We start from the raw sequence: 18,520 nt of genomic DNA, 5'->3' as shown, positions 1-18,520 counted from the left end.
GCAAAGACAGAGCCCCCTTCAGATCCTCTGTCCCCCATCTCTCTCTGCCCCCCTCCCCTGCTCGCACTCTCTCCCTCTCTCTCTCTCTCTCTCAAAAACATTTAAAAAATATAATCACAAGGAAAGCAAGAGGGGGTTCTTATCACACTAGGTACCAGAAGATGCAATTATTTCTTTCTCTTCCAGTTTTTCAGAAAAAGGTCTCGGGCAGAAAGGAAGGAAAAGCACACCTGAAAAGAGGGGGCCTGAGACAGTCGCTGTCGGTGGCGTCACAGCTCACAGGGACTGGGCACTCTTCCTGGGCTGAGGCGCCGAGTACTCTACACGGGAAGGGTTACCGATCTTCACCAAGTCTCTCCGAACCGGGTGGGTCCAAGTTGGTGGCAACGTCGAGGCCATGCTACCTCGTGATCGTGCCAGCGAGATCGTCACCATCGCAGGCAGGGCTTGGGATTCAGTGGGGCTGGGGTGGGGCCTGAGAATCTGCATTTCTATCACGGTTCCCCGGTGATGGAGACCCTGCTGGTCCGAGCACTGTAAGCAGCCGGTGCTTCTGTATTCAACGTTAATACAAATCACCCGAGGAGCTGTCAAAATGCAGACACTGATTCAAGGTCGGGCTGGAGCTTCAGAGTTTGCATTTCAACCAAGCCACACCAGTGGTCTAGGATGCTGCTGGTCTAGGGACCACCCTTTGGGTAGCGAGGCCCCGGACCCGGTGCTCAACACTCAGGTCCACAGAGCCCTGCCTCCGCTGGTGCACAGAAGACCCACAGCCTTTGCCACCTGCCTGGAATCTACCTCTGGCTGTGGGACCCGCCCCTTGGTGCCATTCTGAGCCATCCGCCTGTGTGGATTCACACCTGCCTGTTCTCTTACCTGGCCCGAGCAACCAACGCTGACTCTGAACCTGTGTGTTCAAACTTAGCTCTGAGGCGGTGCCCTCCTGGCTAGTCTGGGTCTGGCACTGACTTTCCTTCAAAGTTCCTGCCTGTGGCTTCCCATCCTCCTCACCTTGGAGTTGGAATCATAGAGTGACACCCGCCCCCTCCTCCCCGTCATGCACCCCGGGCAGTATGGAGCCTGGCACCCGCTCGTAGCCTCCTCTCAACACCTATTCCAGCCTCTCGCCATTTACCTGTGACATGCCCATGAATGGCCCGTCCGATGCCATGACCTTCGGGTCTCTCCCAGACCCAGCAGCCCCAGCCTCCACCGGCACTCCGCCACGGTGGTCACTGCTGTGCCCTTCACTGGCATCTGGAGGCCCAGAAATGGCTCCGACGTACCTTTGTCACTGGCCAACACTGTCCCCTTCCAACGCTCTCAGTTCTTTGCTCAGAAGAGGCTACGTGGGGAGGTAGTCAAGAAGGCGGGCTCTGGGGTCACACTGCCTGGGTTCGAATCCAGCCTCTGCTATTTGGGGCTGTGCGAAGGAGGGCAAGTTACCTAACTCTGTGCTTCCTTCCGCTGCCTCATCCATAAAAGGCCCTAACTGGGCGTATGGTCTCGACTTCTACTTTGCTGAGGAAACGGAAGTCAATGGGCACGGAGCCCTACTGTTTCTTATTCCGAAACTTAAAAGACAAACCTTTACTTTGGAAGCTATGTCTTTTCGGAGGTAATACTCCTTGACGACTAGTTCCCTCACTCTCCTGTCTATACCCCCTGCGTTAATTTCCTGTAGCTGCTGTAGGAAATCACCACAAAATGAATGGCTTGAAACAACTCAAATTTATCATCTTACTGTTCCGTGAATCGAGAATGGGTCTGACTGGGCTACAAACAAGGGTGTCGGTAGGTCTGTGTTCCTTTATGGAGACTCCAGGGGACAGTCCGTGTCCCTGTCTTTCCCGGCTTCTAGAGGCTGCCTGCGTTCCTTGACTAGTGGCCCCTTCTTCCATCTTCAAAGCCAATGGCACAGTATCTTCCAATCTCTCTCTGACCCCTGCTCTCATGTCACATCTTTTCTACCTCCCTCTTCTAAGGACCCTCCTGATCACATTGGGGCCCCAAAGGACAAGCCCCCCTCCCCCCCCCCAACTCAAGTTCCTTAATCACACTTGCAAAGTCCCTTTACCACTTGAGGGACATACAGCTTCTGGGCTTTAGTCCGGGGACATCTCTGAGGGCATCACTGGGACTGCCACACACTCTTGGCTTCTCCTGACCTTGTTTCTGCTATTGTCTCTCTCCCTAGGGTTTCCCCTCTCTGGCTCCACACACGCAGCCTCTACAAATGTCTGTCTCTTACCTTTAACAAACAGAACAAATGCACGATCGTCCTTCCTATGCTGTCCTCTGGCTCCCTACCCTCCCTTTCTTACTCTTCAGAGTCCAGCTCGCCACAGAACAGAGGAAAATCTCCTGTCCCTGCCTCCAATCCCTTTTCTCCTGTTTGCTTTTCCAATCACTGCAGTCAGGCAACGTGGGCTCTCCCTCCCGCATATGTCTGGGAATGTGGCTACTTCTGTCCTCCTCCCTGCTGCTGACTTGGCTGCAGTCCCCGTCATCCAGGTTACTGGAAAAATCCCTGGACTGTTCTCGCTGCACCAGTGCCTGTCCCTGAACCATTTTGTCTCACGGCGGCAGCCAGAGGGAATCCTCGAAGACTGTACCTCAGGACTCACTCCTCTGCATGAAGCCCTCGTCTTGCTCAGGGTACAGGCCGGGCCCCCATGCCAGCTCACCAGGCCTGGCAGCATCTGGGCCCCACAGCCTCCTGACTTCGGCTCTCGCTCTTCTCTCCCTTGTTGACTCTGTTCCAGCTATACTTGCCTCTTTGCTATTCCTTGAACACTTTCGGGACTGTGGTTCTCCAAGAGTGATCCCCAAACCAGCAGTCAGCAGCACCTGAACATTTGTTGAAATGCAAATTATCGGGCCCCACTCCCTGCCTGTGACTCAGAAACGCTGGGGGCGGGGCCCTACAATCTGTTTCCCAAGCCTTCTCCGTGGTCCCAATGCCTAAGATTGAGGACTGCTGGTCCAGGCACATTCCCACCTCGGGGCCTTTGCACTGGCAGTTCCCTAGGCATGGAAACCTCTTCTCAGCTCCTCCCCAGATATCCGGCACTCTCTCTTTGGTCTGGATCTCAGCCCAGGAGCTCCTCCTCCAACTCAGAGACCGGTGGCCCCCATCAGAGGTCTGAGACTCAGCTCCGTGAAGCGCCTTATCCAAGCTTCTCAGTTTTAATCATTTTAACCTGAATACCTGCAGCTTCTCCTATAGCTGCTACCTCCACGACACCTCAGAGTTCTTGTTTTACCTTTTTGGCTGCCTGCCTAACAATCCCTTATGTTAAATTCTCACTGCTAAAATAACTGGAGTGGTTTCGGCCTGCTGGCTGTGCCCTGACTGGCAGTCAGGTGAACTCAGGGATCTAACTCCTTGCAAACGTGGCCAAATGCAATCATCCTGCTCTCCCCAAAATGAACAGTGAAGGGAACGAAGGGAAAACCATTGTCATTCCAACAGGTCTCTGCTGAATGTATTTTGATGTGCACTTTATGTCTGGATATGTGTGGGCTCTGTGTGTGTGTGTGTGTGTGTGTGTGTGTGTGTGTGTATACACTGTGAGGCTGCTTACTGAGATTAAATGATTTATTATCTAAAGTAAAGTGCTTTACTGTTGGTGGGAATGCAAACTGGTGCAGCCACTCTGGAAAACAGTGTAGAGGTTCCTCAAAAACTTAAAAATGGAACGACCCTACAACCCAGCAATAGCATTACTAGGAATTTATCCAAAGGATACAGGAGTGCTGATGCAGAGGGGCACTTGTACCCCAATGTTTATAGCAGCGCTTTCAACAATAGCCAAATTGTGGAAAGAGCCTAAATGTCCATCAACTGACGAATGGATAAAGAAGATGTGGTTTCTATATACAATGAAATACTACTGGGCAATGAGAAAGAATGAAATCCTGCCATTTGCAGCAACGTGGATGGAACTGGAAGGTACTATGCTGAGTGAAATAAGTCAGTCAGAGAAAGACAGATACCATGCTTTCACTCATATGTGGGTCTTGAGAAACTTAACAGAAGACCCTGGGGGAAAGGAAGGGGAAGAACTAGTTACAGAGAGGGAGGGAGGCAAACCATAAGAGACTCTTAAATACAGAGAAGAAATTGAGGGTGGATGGGAAGTGGGGGAGCGGGGAAAATAGGTGATGGGCATTGAGGAGGGCACTTGTTGGGATGAGCACTGGGTGTTGTATGGAAGCGAAGGACCACGGGGATCTACCCCAAAAACCGAGAGCACGCTTTACACACTGTATGTTAGCCAATTTGACAATAAATTCTATTTTTAAAAAACAAACAAAATAACAGGACAGAACATAAAAAAAATACAGTGCTTCACAAAAAAATTTTTTTAAATTTATTTGAGAGAGACAGTGTGAGTGGGGGAGGGGCACAGAGTGAGGGAGAGAGAGAGAGAATCCCAAGCAGGCTCTGCACTGTTAGCACAGAGCCTGATGTGGGGCTTGAGCTCACAAAACCATGAGATCCTGACCTGAGCAGAAACCGAGTCTGACGCCTAACCGATTGAGCCACCGCGGGGCCCCTAAAGTGCTTTAAAATGGCCCCTAAGAAGCAATCTGAGTTAGAACATCACGGAAGAGAATGATTTTACAGCCAAGCAGGAAACACCGTTCTCAATTTTTGTTCAGATTGTTGACTTGAAGAAAAGGCAGTGGGATTACATTACGTATGATGGATGTTCTGGTGAACAGTTTTTATTAAGAAAAAATCAGTTTATCCTCTGATCTGACTCTACAAATGTTGAATACATGTCAGGAAGGAGCCCCACACTTTTAGCCTTTCCCAGGCACCGTGTACATCCATCTAGCACCTTCTGGTCCCTCTCACTGCCATTTCTGCCATGACACCACATCCACGTGACAGGGGAAGCCCTTTGTGAACTCACCCCTGCTGGGAACAACTGCAGAAGAAGACAGCACTTTAAAATGCTTTATATCTAAAATAATAATAATAATAATAATAATAATAATAATAATAATAATAATAAAATAAAATCCTTTATATCTTAGCAATAGATTTGTGTTCCATTTTTCCTATTCATGACGGTAGACCATCCGGAGTCAACCTGGAAATGCTGCAATTTAGAAGACAGGTCACAAACACAAATGAGGGGTGGGCCAGGGGGGCTGTGGTAACCTTGAGAGGGCCCGTGTGCCCCGGTCAAGGGGGTGGCTGCCATTTGGTAAGAAGACAACTCACTACAAAATGGGCAACCAACACCCCAGGAAAGATATCCCAATAGCCAATTAGCGCACAAAAAGTGCTCAACATCATTGGTGATGGGGAAATGGAAATTATGACCATAATGAGAGAGTCTTCCCATCTATTGCCATGACTCAAACAACAACAGGATCACTCAGAATTAGTAAGAAGATCAAATGTTGGCAGGTGGTGGGGGAATTGGAACTCACACACTGCTGAGCGTAGCACAAAATGGCACAAGCATTTGGAGAACTGTTTGACACTTTCTCCTAAAGTTACACGCACATCTGTCCTATGACCCAGTAATTTATAACATAGGAACTTATCTGAGAGAATGACAACAAAAGATCGTGCCAGGATCTTCCTAACAGCCTTATTTGTAAGAGCGAAAAAGTCACAACCCAAATGTCCCTCAGCAGACAAAAGGGCAGATTCGTTGTGGCGTGCTCCTGCAAATGAAACACGGCAAACAACAGAAAGGGACACACTACCGATTCACTCAGCCATGTGGGTGCATCGCTCGTGTGGAACAAAAGCCCCCGGACACGGTAGGGTATAAAATGTCTCGTCTCATTTGTGTGAAATCCCAGAGTAAACAACACTAATCTATGCCGACAGAAATGACTGAGTGGTTGCTGTAGAGGGGAGGGGTGGACTGAGTGGAAAGAGCCATGAAGAAACTTTCTGGAAGGAGGGTAAATGTCCTAGATCTCGTTTTGAGTCTGTGAACGTATTCATAGCAAGACGTCATCAAACTGAACATTTGAAAATAAAAAGTTTAAAAACAATGAAGTGGACGGTCTTCTACGTTTCTCCACATATTTGCCCTCTTGATAGCCTGACTTCAGGTGTGTACATCCAAATTTCTATGATTTTTAAAGGACAATTTCTCTGGATATAAAATTCTGGGTTGAATGGGTTTCTGCCCCTCCCCCCCACCCCCCGACTTTTTCTGGCACTTTATAAATGTCAGTCCAGTGCCTTCTGGCCTCTGTGTGTTTCTGATGAGGTTACCTGTTGTTCGTAACCTCGTTCCCCTGTATGTATTGTGTGCCTTTATCTGATTGCCTTCAACATTTTCTTTTTATCCCTGGTGTTCAGTAGTTGACTAGTATGTGCTTAGGTGTGATTTATTTGTATTGATCCCATCTGGGGTTCAGTGAGCTTCTTGGGTCCGTGGGTTATATATATTTTAATGTTTATTTTTATATATATTTTAATGTTTATTTATTATATATATATATTTTAATGTTTATTTTTGACAGAGAGAGAGAGAGAGACAAAGCATGAGTGGGGGAGGGTCAGAGAGAGAGGGAGACACAGAATCCAAAGCAGGCATCAGGCTCTGAGTTGTCAGCACAGAGCCCAACACGAGGCTCGAACCCACAGACCACGAGATCATGACCTGAGCCGAAGTTGGACGCTCAAGAGACTGAGCCACCCAGGCGCCCTGTGGGTTGCTCTTTAAAATCAAATTTAGGATGTCTACGCCCACCATTTCTTCAAGTATTTTTTCTTCCCAATTTCTCTATTCCCTTTTGCCAATCCAACTACACACCTGTTACCCACTTGTCACGCACATTCTGTTCTTAGTTTCAATCTTTCTCTCTGTTCTTCTGACTGGATAATATCTCCTGATTCTCTTCAATTTATTGACCCTTTTTCCTGCAGTCCCCAAGGTGCTGTGAGGCCTATCCAGTGACTTTTTCATTCAGAGCTTATACGTTTGGGTTCTAATGTTTCCATTTGGTTCTTTTTTTTTTTTTTTAATGTTCATTTATTTTTGAGAGACAGAGCATGAGCAGAGGAGGGGCAGAGAGAGAGGGAAACAGAATCTGAAGCAGGCTCCAGGCTCTGAGCTGTCAGCACAGAGCCTGACGCGGGGCTCAAACTCATGGACCGTAAGATCATGACCTGAGCCAAAGTCGGATGCTTAACTGACTGAGTCACCCAGGCGCCCCTCTGTTTGGTTCTTTTTTATCGTTTTCATTTCTCTGTTGTGTTTCCCTACCAGATTACTTATTACGTTCTTCTTTTTCTAGAAATGCTTGAATACGTTTATAATAGTTTTTAAAATTTCTTATCTGCTAGATCTGCTAATTCTAACACTTGAGTTATTTCAATGCCCATTTCTATTGACTAGTATTTTCCTTGATTATGGGTCCTGCTTCTTTGTATGTCTAATTTAAAAATATATATATGTTCAACGTAATGGATAATATGTTCTAAGGAGCTTCCTTGATGATGTTGAGCTTTGTCTGCCGGCAGGTAAACTACCAGACTCCATTGATTCTGTCAGGCTTGGTTTCACTCTTGTTAGTGTGGGTCAATTTCAGTCTGTCTTTGGTCCTAGAGAGACCCTTACTCCATCTAGGTCATGGCCCTTACTCCTAACGCCTGGCTGTTCTCAGGGATCAATGGATTGCTCAAGAGATCTCCCCACCCTCTCTGGGCTGGAGCTCCAATGTCTCCCAACTCCGCAGCCTCTGGCACCTCCATTCAGCTCCCAGCCCTGTAGTAGCCGTCCTCTGCCAGACTGCCCTGTGCACACAGCCTACCCTTCATCTAAAAACACAAGGGAAGTCCGGCACAAATTCCTGGGGCCCTCCTCCGCTCAGCTTACTCCTCGCCAGGCTCAGCTTACTCCTTGCCAGGCTCAGCCCCACAATTTCCAACCCCTTCAATTTTGGCATCTGCTCGTTCAGCTTAGCAAGATGGTGGCCGTGACCTGGAGCACCTCTCTGTGCCGTGGTCTGGGAAGTGGCCCCAGGCAGAAAGCTGGGGCTAATGTGGGATCCACTTAGTATGCTTCCCTTTCCCCAAGGACCACAGGTCTGTAGCGTCTATTGCTCAATGTTCGGAAACAGGTGCCTCATATATTTTGTCTGTCCTATAGCTGTGTACAGTGGGAAGCCCAGTACCATACTGTGGCTGGAGGCAAAAGTCCAGACAAGCACCCAAGGGATGCTAAGAGGCTCCGTCTCCTCCCACGGGAAGAGGTTCTAAGAACTGAGGTCCCAGAAAAGCACAAGTCATGGAGATGACTGCCCAAGGCTATCTCAACCAAGATGCCATTATTATCTACAGCACATCGAGTTTGGTTCAGCATGCAGTGTTCTGATTAGAATTTTAGCTTTCTAGATAGATCTGCCTATGGGGGGATATATTTGTCATCGTCAACTGACAAATTGGCATTTTTGTTTTCGTATCAAGCTCTAGTGAACTTAGTTAAAAGCGCTTCCTTGAAAGTCAGAGCCCTTCTTGGTGTACTAACAAAGGAAACAAAACAAGCTGTGCCAAGTAAATCCACCAAGGTAACCGCCCGGACTCAGCTGCCAGCCGGGTCCCTCCGCCTGGAACCATCATTCTGATTAGCGAAACTCCGACCACATTCCTTATCACTAGCTGTTGCTGGTTGTTTTTTGTTATTTATTTATTTACTTACTTACTTACTTATTATTTTATTTTAGGGAGAGAGCACAAGTAGGAGAGAAGGGCGGGGGGCGGGGGGAGAGAGAATAAACAAGCTCTATGCTCAGTGTGGAGCTCTACACGGGGCTTAATCCAACAGCCCTGGGATCATGACCTGAGCCGAAATCAAGAGTCAGACACTCAACCAACTGAGCCAGCCAGGCACCCCTGTTTTGTTTTGTTTTGTTTTTTTAAAGACTGTTGTGTTAAGGAGATCTGAGATCAGGATCTGATTCATTATTACTGCAACCTAGTAAGTCCTTACATGGTTGCTTGCAGGGCTGAATTGGTCTGGCTTTCCTCTTCTTCACCAAAATTAACTTCCCCAAAACCTGGCTGAAAAAGTGCAATTCTGATCAAAAAGAGTGACCTGAATCATCAGTACGCAATATACGCAATTTATATATTGCTTTGTTTATTTTTTTAAAATTTTTTTTAACGTTTATTTATTTTTGAGACAGAGACAGAGCATGAACGGGGGAGGGTCAGAGAGAGGGAGACACGGAATCTGAAACAGGCTCCAGGCTCTGAGCCATCAACACAGAGCCCGACGCGGGGCTCGAACTCACGGACCGTGAGATCGTGACCTGAGCCGAAGTCAGCCGCTTAACCGACTGAGCCACCCAGGCGCCCCTATCTTACTTTGTTTAAATAAACTGCCAAATTAAGCAAATAGATTGACAGTACTCTTGAATACCTGAAGGTTGCCCTGGTGACATTTGTGGTTATTTGAATAAATGAGAAGAATTCATCGTGGCACTAGACAAGAAAAATCAAATGTTAAAAAAAAAATCTGTGAAAGGCGAATCACTTGAGTTTTATATCCCAAACAAACACAAATAACTTTAAGAGTTTCATAAACACAAACTCATTCCTTTTCTTGGGGATGGCCACATGGAAAACCTAACTGTCTTCACTATTTTTCCCATTTCCCAAAGGATAGACCGAGTGAATGGTGGCATTAATGCTGTTCCTGTAATTGATTAGGTGTATGGAAGAATCACTTCTTCACTGAGTCCTTCATTTCCTTTAATACGGCTCAGCTGTTTTACCCCTAAAAGCCTTTCCTGGATCCCTGCCCGGGTTACAACCCCTGTTCTGAGCTCCCACACCTCGAGCATCTTACTCGCTACACTGGATTTTAATTAGCTGCTTATGTCTGTCTTTCCAATGCACAGGGGTTCCCCAAAGTCAGAGACCTCGCCACATTCCTCTTCTATTCCTGGCACGCTAATGGGCACCTCTCCTGGGTGCAGTCAAATTCATAAAATGAAGCAGTGAATGGTCCACATTGACCATGCTAAGCCCTGAGCCAGGGTACAAGACACAAAGAAAAAGAAGAGAGAGTCCATGTATGAGAAATTCACAAGTGGGAAGCGATTATGCTCACCCAATTTGTATGTGACTGTCATTTAAAACACATATTTTGCAAAATGCTCTTCAGCAATTTTCAGGTTAAAGCTATAGCAGATCATGTCTTTCTCTTGGTTTTTTTTGCTGTTGTTGTTGTCTTTTAAATTATCTTCCCTCGATATCAGTTGAGATCTTACAACACAAAGGCAGTGTGCTATGATCATGATAAGACAAGAGGACTCAGCTCTGTTATTCCGCACAGTTATGTGATTGGGGTTGCTTTTACTTTGTATAGGCAATGTTTACTCATTGTTAAAACAGTGGTGGTATTATCTACCTTACTACTACTACCTAGTCAGGATCAAATTAAATAACCAATGAAAGGGCTTTGTAAACCATACCCCACCTTAAATATCAGATTTATAAATATTAGCTTTCTCTTACATTTTACATTTACAGACACATGACAACAGCAGATTCTGAATTTCAAGAAGCCGCTTGCCCACAGGGTCATTTACGGTATCCTGATCTATTCGAGTCAGTCAGTTCAGCTTAGCTGAGGATGACGCCCACAGATTGAAAAATATTAGCACATATCAGGAAAGAAAATTACCTTTATTCATAAAATAGTATACATTTTAGGGAGTCACAAACAGACTGTGCATCGGTAAGGCACCTGTTTGGGATAGAAAACTACAATGACATCCACTGGAATAAAATCTAACCACGGCAGCTGACATTACTGGTTTGAATTTTTCCCAGCTCAGACCTAATATCATCTCCCTATAGGAGGGGTGTGTAATTCCAGAACCCAGTCATGCTGAGTGGGGTCCATCTTGCAGACAAAGTAGTATATGCGAAGCTAGACGGTCATGCTCAAATTTCTGACAGCAGATTAAATTTACTAGATCAAACCTTCTTTCAAATACATTCATCTCCCCACCAGAGAGCTGAGGACACTGACAGCCCACACTGGGTCTCCTCCAAGTTGTCAAGCAAATTTAACAAGATCCCAACCCTGCGGTTCAGAGGGAATTTTGCATCCCAAAGATTTTCATATGTTGGATTTTTATTTTCATTCAGTTCCACACATTTTCTAATTTACTCTGTAGCTTTCTCTCTGACCCGTGGGTTGTTGAGAAGTACGCTGTTTAATTTCTAAATGTTTGGAGTTTTCCTGGATATCTTCGTGTTTGATTCACAATCTACTTCAGTTATAGTCCAGAACATTTCGCGTGGTTTCGATTCTACTCGGTAAGGTTTTGTTTATGGTTCTACTTGTTAAGGTTGTTTCTGTTAACATTTTGAATATGTTCGATGTTGCTCAGTATTCCGTGTGAATTTGAAAAGAACGTATATTCTGCTTGTCAGATGGAATGCGCTATTAAGGTCAGTTAGGTCAAGGTGGTTGACAGTGTTGTTCAGGTTTTCCGTATCCCTACTGATTTTCTGCCTCCTTGTTCTAATGATACTGAGAGAAGAGGGAAGTCTCTAAACTTACATGTGGATTTGTTTCTGTCTCCTTTCAGTTTTACCCATGTTGGTTGCATGTTATTTGAAGCTCTATTGTTAAGTACATAGATATTTACTATTATTATGTGTTCTTGGTGAGCTAACTCCCTTATCACTATCTCCTGATACTACTACTGGTCTGAAGGTTACTTTGTGTGATATTAAGATAGATACTTCAACACTCTAATTTTCTCTTCGTTGGTGTTAGCGGAGCCTATCTTTCCCCCATCCTTTTACTTTCATTTTTAAAGTTTATTTATTTATTTTTGGGAAAGACAGAGAGAGAGGCAGAGAGAGAGAGAGAGAAGAGAGAGAGAGAGAGAGAGAGAGAGAGAGAGAGAGAATCCTAAGCAGACCCCATGTTTGGCATGGGGCCAGACACAGGGCTTGATCCTACGACCCTGGGATCATGACCTGAACCAAAATCAAGACGCAGGTGCTCAACAGACTGAGCCACCCAGGCGCTCCTCCCGTTTTTCTTTTAAGTCATTTATGTCTTTATATTTGAAGTAGGTTTCTTTTAAGCCGCACGTCGCTGCGCCTTACTTTTTTCTTTTTATCCAATCTGACAAAACTGTCTTTTAATTGGTGTACTTAGAAGAGATATTTTTATAAATCAGAAAGTGTGCATTATATTTTTGTGATCCCGAGATTAGTTATTTTTTCTGAGATATCTTCTTGGTTTTGCATTTTGACTTGGGTCTTTTTAAAGCTGTGCGAGGAAGGCAGACAGAATCCAATCTGACATGTAAGGTAATTATAACACACTGAGCCCCCACTATTCTGCCAAATACTCTGCTAGATTCCTCTGTTCTCACTCGCCTGCTGTGACAGGACTGTTCTCTCCATCTTATTGACGGAGGCAATGGGGGCCCCATAGCACAGGCTGGCTAACAACCCTCAATATACACTCTCCCCTTCTTTCGTAGTGATAGAGTAATATTTGGGCAAGGTCACCAAGAAAAAATAAAGAGCACATTTCCCAGTCTGTGTCATGGCAAGGTTTGCCTTGGAACTTCGTTCTGGCCGATGAGATATAAACCGAAGTGTAAATCCTGGGACTTTCCCCCAAAGAGAGCTGACCCACTCTCTCGGTTTCTTTGTCCGTTCCTTCCTCCTTCCTGCTACCTGGAATAGAGATATGGTGACTGTAGCACCAAACACCGCACTGGGCCGTGAAGGAAGGGCCACCATCTTGAGGCGGGTAAGAGGCCAGGCTCCCTGCAGACGTTGTAGAGCAAAGCCATACCTGTCCCTGGGTGCCCACCTCCTGACTTTTACATGAGAGAAATAAAACTCTGCTTTGATTAAGTTATAATTTGGGGGGCGGGGGCGGAATCTGTTATTTGTCCCGAACTCAATCCTAACGGATATAGCCTAGGGCCAATTACCATCACACTGTGTTATGTAATTAATTACACTGTCATCCACGTTTAGACAGATTCATCCTAACGTCTATCATGGTTTTGTGGGAAAGTACGGAATTGGGAGAAGCAGCTACTTTACCTGATTTTTCAAATTAGAAATTACCAAAAAAAAAAAAAAAAAAAAAAGAAATGGTGGTGGGGGTGGGGAAGCCATGGTAAACTTACACCCTGAATGTAGAATTCCAGGTTTGGGCCTAAGACCTGACTCCGCCCAAACCAGCTGTATGCACTTAGGGGAGTCCCTTAATCCTTCAGAACCCCAATTTCCTATAAAATAAAGATACCAACACCTACTTCATTCAGTCATCTGAATAAATAAATAAGACATATCATATAACAGAGCTTGGTAAGTACAAGCACTATATAAACATAAGGTCTTATGGTCATAAAACTCGAAGCCATTTTATATATAGCCTTGAAAGGTAAAATCATCTCACAAATACCCTTCCACTGGTGTGTATATGTATGTGTGTGTTGCTAGTTATAAATGAGATGAAACTGAACATTTTATTCTAGTGAGGAACTTAAGAGCATAATAAATAACAATTTATTGTGCTTACTGTCACAAACATATATATATATATATATATATATATATATATATATATATATCTAAGTTCTCAGAATTCTTTAGTATCTCTTTTTGGATATTATAGAAAATATCCAGGTTTTGGGGGTTTTCTCTGCTTTGTTTCAATAAGCTGAATGTGATTTGATTTCAACAATATTTGATTTCAATACTCAAAATGTGGATTTAATAATTTAGCTTTCTGTATAATACCTGAGAAACTCTGCCAGAATGATTGCCTTGTTAAACGCCGCTCGCTGTCTTAAAACTTTATTTCATGTTAAGTATTTTTTAAAGAGTTCGAGAGAGGGGCGCCTGGGTGGCGCAGTCGGTTAAGCGTCCGACTTCAGCCAGGTCACGATCTCGCGGTCCGTGAGTTCGAGCCCCGCGTCGGGCTCTGGGCTGATGGCTCGGAGCCTGGAGCCTGTTTCCGATTCTGTGTGTGTCTCTCTCTCTCTCTGCCCCTTCCCCGTTCATGCTCTGTCTCTCTCTGTCCCAAAAATAAATAAACGTTGAAAAAAAAAATTAAAAAAAAAAAGAGTTCGAGAGAGAGAGAAAAGCAAAGCCCATCGCAAGTCTGAGGCTTGCAGAAAGATAAAATGCGTGTGTCTGGCTTGGGACGGGTCTGGCTGGGAGAGCATCAGTGCACCTGGGCGTGTGAACCAGAAGGCTCCATTTAGATACAGCTATGCACTGCATATGTTTTTTTTCTCTGGTGGAGCTCATCTAATTCAGATTTAAATTCATACATTATTATTTATGAATTATGAATTATTTTTAAAATTCATACATTTTTAAGGCTCAGTGTTCCTAATAAGGCAGCTTTGCTGGACAGAGAACCATAAACATCCACCTGATGGTCGTCAACAACTCGAAGCCTAAGGTCTCGAAAGAAAATAACCTGTGTCTAGGAGGAGGAACGGTGTATAAACCCATTTCAGCATTTACAAATATAAGCAGGACCCTTCAATAATTCAATACCTGACTTCCAAATTTGGAGAATGCCACTCTATCCAAAAGTTGAGGCTCATATTTTAAGAACTACATTTTCTGGACATTTTTTAAAAATGTGATTAAAAAATCCAATATTATATCTATTTCTAGCATCTTGACTCCTCCTCCCCGTGGATGTGGTGGTTTCTGGTCCCCTGGGGATCTAAAATGCCCTTCATCCCACAATCATTGTAGCTTGGCTTTTCCAAGGACAGACCCAATTAAGGCCAACTCCAAACACGAGGGAAGAGTCATCCTCCCTGAAGGGTGACTCAAGCATGAGAAGCTTTCAAGAGGATGACCAGAGATCCCTGTCTCCACATCCACATATGGTGTAACACAGTTGATGGCAATTTTAGCCACTCCCCAAGGACTCGACTCCTGGACCACAAAATGCTCTATCTCAAACTGCACCCTGGTACATAATTGGGTATTACGTGTCTCTTCTCAGGTGCGTGCGTGTGTGTGTGTGTGTGTGTGAGAGAGAGAGAGAGAGAGGGAGGGAGAAAGGGATGGGAAGGGAGGAGGGGAGAGAGGAGTAGTGATGGAATTTCTCCTTTATCTACACTGAGATTAAATCCACCATCATCTTGTATCTTGATTTATAGAGTAAAAATCAAGGATCTTTCACACACAGATGAATTTAGAACAAATGTGAATTTCTATCCAAAATCTGTCCACACTCTGAGACTAGATTTCCAAGAAAATGACACAAGAGGAAAAAAGTAATTTGCATAATCCTGCAAATAATAGCAAAAAACTGGGGCAAATCTAAGTGCTCAAAGGAGAGGAGTGGCTTATTCTAGTGTGCCGCCATGGTTAAATGTTTTATCACTATTAAATGACCATTGTGAATTGTTTTTTTGATACGTGGAGAGGGGAAAAAAATAGTGTTCCTTCCACAGATGTGCAGAATGGTTAATGCCGGAAAACGGTCACGGCATCTGTTGGCCCAGTGCACGCACGGTGGGCCAACAGGCATCAGTAGGTGCTCGGTAGGAGATGGTCTCAGAGTTTACCTTGAAATCAACTGCCAGCAAGTTCTACTTAAAAATGATTATAATCAGAATCCTCCGTCGGTGTGGGTAACACACATCAAAATCTCTGACTGGGGTAATACACCTTCTACAGGATTCTGCTGTAGCTCCTTCACCAGACATGTCCCAGTTGGGAACGTACTGTAAATATGAAGTGTGTCAGCAAATACACCAGGGGATTAGTTTCTGTGATCGGTTCCCGAAAGCCCGTCTAACCCAGCTGGGAGCGGACTCAGAGACTGACAGCCCTACAGCCTGACAGGCCGAGGTGAGGGAAGGAAGATGATATTCCTTCCCTTCTTCTGGGAGCCAGGCCAACTCCATGGGGAATGTCAGAGCAGGTGGGATATGTCCTCTGCATCTTTCCTTTCTGCACCCTTTCCCGTCCCTCCTGGGCTTCTCTCCCGAGGCCCTCAGGCTGCCCACAGCGCTCGACTAGGGGACTCCATCCTCCCAGACCCACCCCAAATTCCCTACCGCCCCTTCCCTGTCCTTGACCCAAATCGAAATCCTCACTCCTTCAATGTAGTTCATTGGTTCTCAAATTTCACTGTACTTCATGAACATCTGGGAATTAAATTAAAAAAAGGCCTAGTGGCTCCAGTCTGTTGAGTGTCCGACTTCAGCTCAGGTCATGATCTCATGGTTCGTGAGTTCAAGCCCCGCATCGGGCTGGCTGTTGTCAGCACAGAGCCTGCTTCAGATCCTCTGTCCCCCTCTCTCTGCCCCTCCCTCGCTCATGCTCTCTTCTCTCAAAAATGAACAAACACTTATAATAATAAGAAGAAAAGCCTAGGCCCCAACCTCAAATATTTTGATTCTGTTGCCTTAGAGGTCCTGGGAACCGTTAGTTTAAAAAGCACTGCAGGTGATTCTAATATGCACCAGGGCTGAGAACCCGCGGTCAAGGTGATTCTGGCTAGATGCTAGAAGCCTTTGATTGCATTTCTTCACAGCAAGGATGTAAACAACAGACGGCTGCCTACCAGCAGATACGGGTAGATTCCAGGGCAGCATTTTAACACATATGAAAAGTTTGAAGAGTAGGTTTTAGATTTGGGGAACAGGCCAGCCCTGTTCTGGGGATATACGGTAAATGCTGCTAAACTCTTTTGATTTTTGCAGTGTCTTCCTCTTCCATGTCTGAGTTCACATGTGGAAATTCTAGCTCCCCCCACCCCCACCACGCCCCTCACAGCCCCTCATAGCTCCCAGCTCCGGAAGCCCTCATCTGACTCCGCTGACAGGGGTCTAAATGAGGGTAGGGATGCTGGGAAGGAGATAGGATCGCCCATCTCTCGCCCATCTCTCTTTCTAGACGATCACTCAAAAGTCAGCTTTATAAGCTTAATTCTCTTTTCCCTTTAAGGGTGTTCCTTGCCGGCCACGCTAAGCCGGGCAGAACTTGTGGCCTTTACAGTTAATAGTAGATCCCCACAGTGTAGTGTCCGCCTTCTCACAAACGCAGGCTCTGCAGTGGCTCAGGTGCTGGCTGCTAAAACATCCGCTGGGCTCAGTGCTGGGTGTCATGGCCCCGGCCCTGGGGCTACCAAGGCCTTCCGCCCTCTCCCCTCACCCCGCGGTTTATTCATTTGGCAGATGACTTCTGGTTCTATTCTTAGCACTAATGCAGACCTCAAATAACACCGAAACACAAAAACTCAGCGCAATCCTTGCGTGGTTCCTGCTGCGTTCAGAAGCTTCAGGAAAGGGCCGAGGGAAGCGGGGTTGGATTCGGCATGCCCTATCTAGTTGGGTCAGGGTGCACACCCCAGATCCAAAGCTTGCCCGCGGGGGTGCAGACATCCCTCCGGGGAGGAATTCAGGCTACAATGGAAGATTCTGTCCTCTATTTTCTGATTCAAGGTGCTATACACCTTACTAGGAGAGTCTCCTCCGCGGGCTGCGTTATCAGCATTATCTTCTTTAACCGACTTTCCTTTTTATGAAAGGACACCTGAGGGACAGAGAGGTTAGCCAACTGGCCCTACCTGAACCCGTGTCATTGGCCTGTAAAGTCCATGCTCAGAACCATTCACTCTCAGAACAATCTAAAAACTCATCCATTTGGGATGCCTGGGTGGCTCAGTCGGTTAAGCATCTGACGCTTGATTTCAGGTCAGGTCATGATCTCATGGACATGAGATCAAGCCCCACATCGGGCTCTGCACTGAGCATGGAACCTGCTTAGGATTCTGTCTCCCTCTCCCTCTGCCTGCATGCCTGTTTGTGCTCTCTCTCTCAAAAAAACAAACAAACAAACAACAAAACAGCTTAAAAACCCATCCATTTCATGCACACTCGTGGCCCTCGGCTTCCCAAGACCTCCTCTATAAGTTCTGCCATTGCTGCTCTTGGCAGACCTCTCTCAGGAAACCTACACCTGGGTTCATGCACTGGGTTCCTCATCCAGGGATGGCCAGGGGCACGGGGCCACCTTGCTGCTCCGGACCACTCACAGGTGAGGCTGGGAAGGAGGGACCGTTATTTACTGCTTTCCCCCAGGGGCCTTAGAGGGGAGAAAAGCCCACTGTTGACCTACCTCAGTGACGAAAGAAGTCACAAAACTCGCAGGGAAGGAAAAAAAAACCCAACAACTCAGTTAAACAAAAAGGAAAAAACAGAGAGGGGCGATGGGGGTACCGTGTCTGGAAATCACTCCACAGTTCACTGCACATCCTCGGCACCCATGTTCCCCAGGGAAGTCTGGTCTTCAGCTTCCAAGCCTATTTGCACGGCTATTTGCCGGAAGGACCAGCCACAGCCTCTCTGCGTGGCTGGCAGGAAGGAAAGGAGTTGTGCCACCTGCCAAGGACGGCTGGGACCGTCCAAGTCCCCTCACTCATGGAGGGAGCCCCACTGGCACTTGGCAGGCTGCCCCCAGGACCACAATGGATGGAGGAGATACACTCAT

At 46.1% G+C, this 18,520-nt stretch overlaps 1 protein-coding gene across 3 annotated transcripts in view; it reads right to left on the bottom strand.

Moving 5' to 3' along the window:
- Window positions 1-18,520, bottom strand: part of MTUS2 (microtubule associated scaffold protein 2) — a 394,139-nt gene that overhangs the window by 40,146 nt on the left and 335,473 nt on the right. The window lies entirely within an intron of this gene.

The sequence above is a fragment of the Felis catus genome, chromosome A1, assembly GCF_018350175.1.
Source record: "Felis catus isolate Fca126 chromosome A1, F.catus_Fca126_mat1.0, whole genome shotgun sequence".
NCBI lineage: Eukaryota > Metazoa > Chordata > Mammalia > Carnivora > Felidae > Felis > Felis catus.
This window is presented reverse-complemented; position numbering and strand designations above follow the sequence as displayed.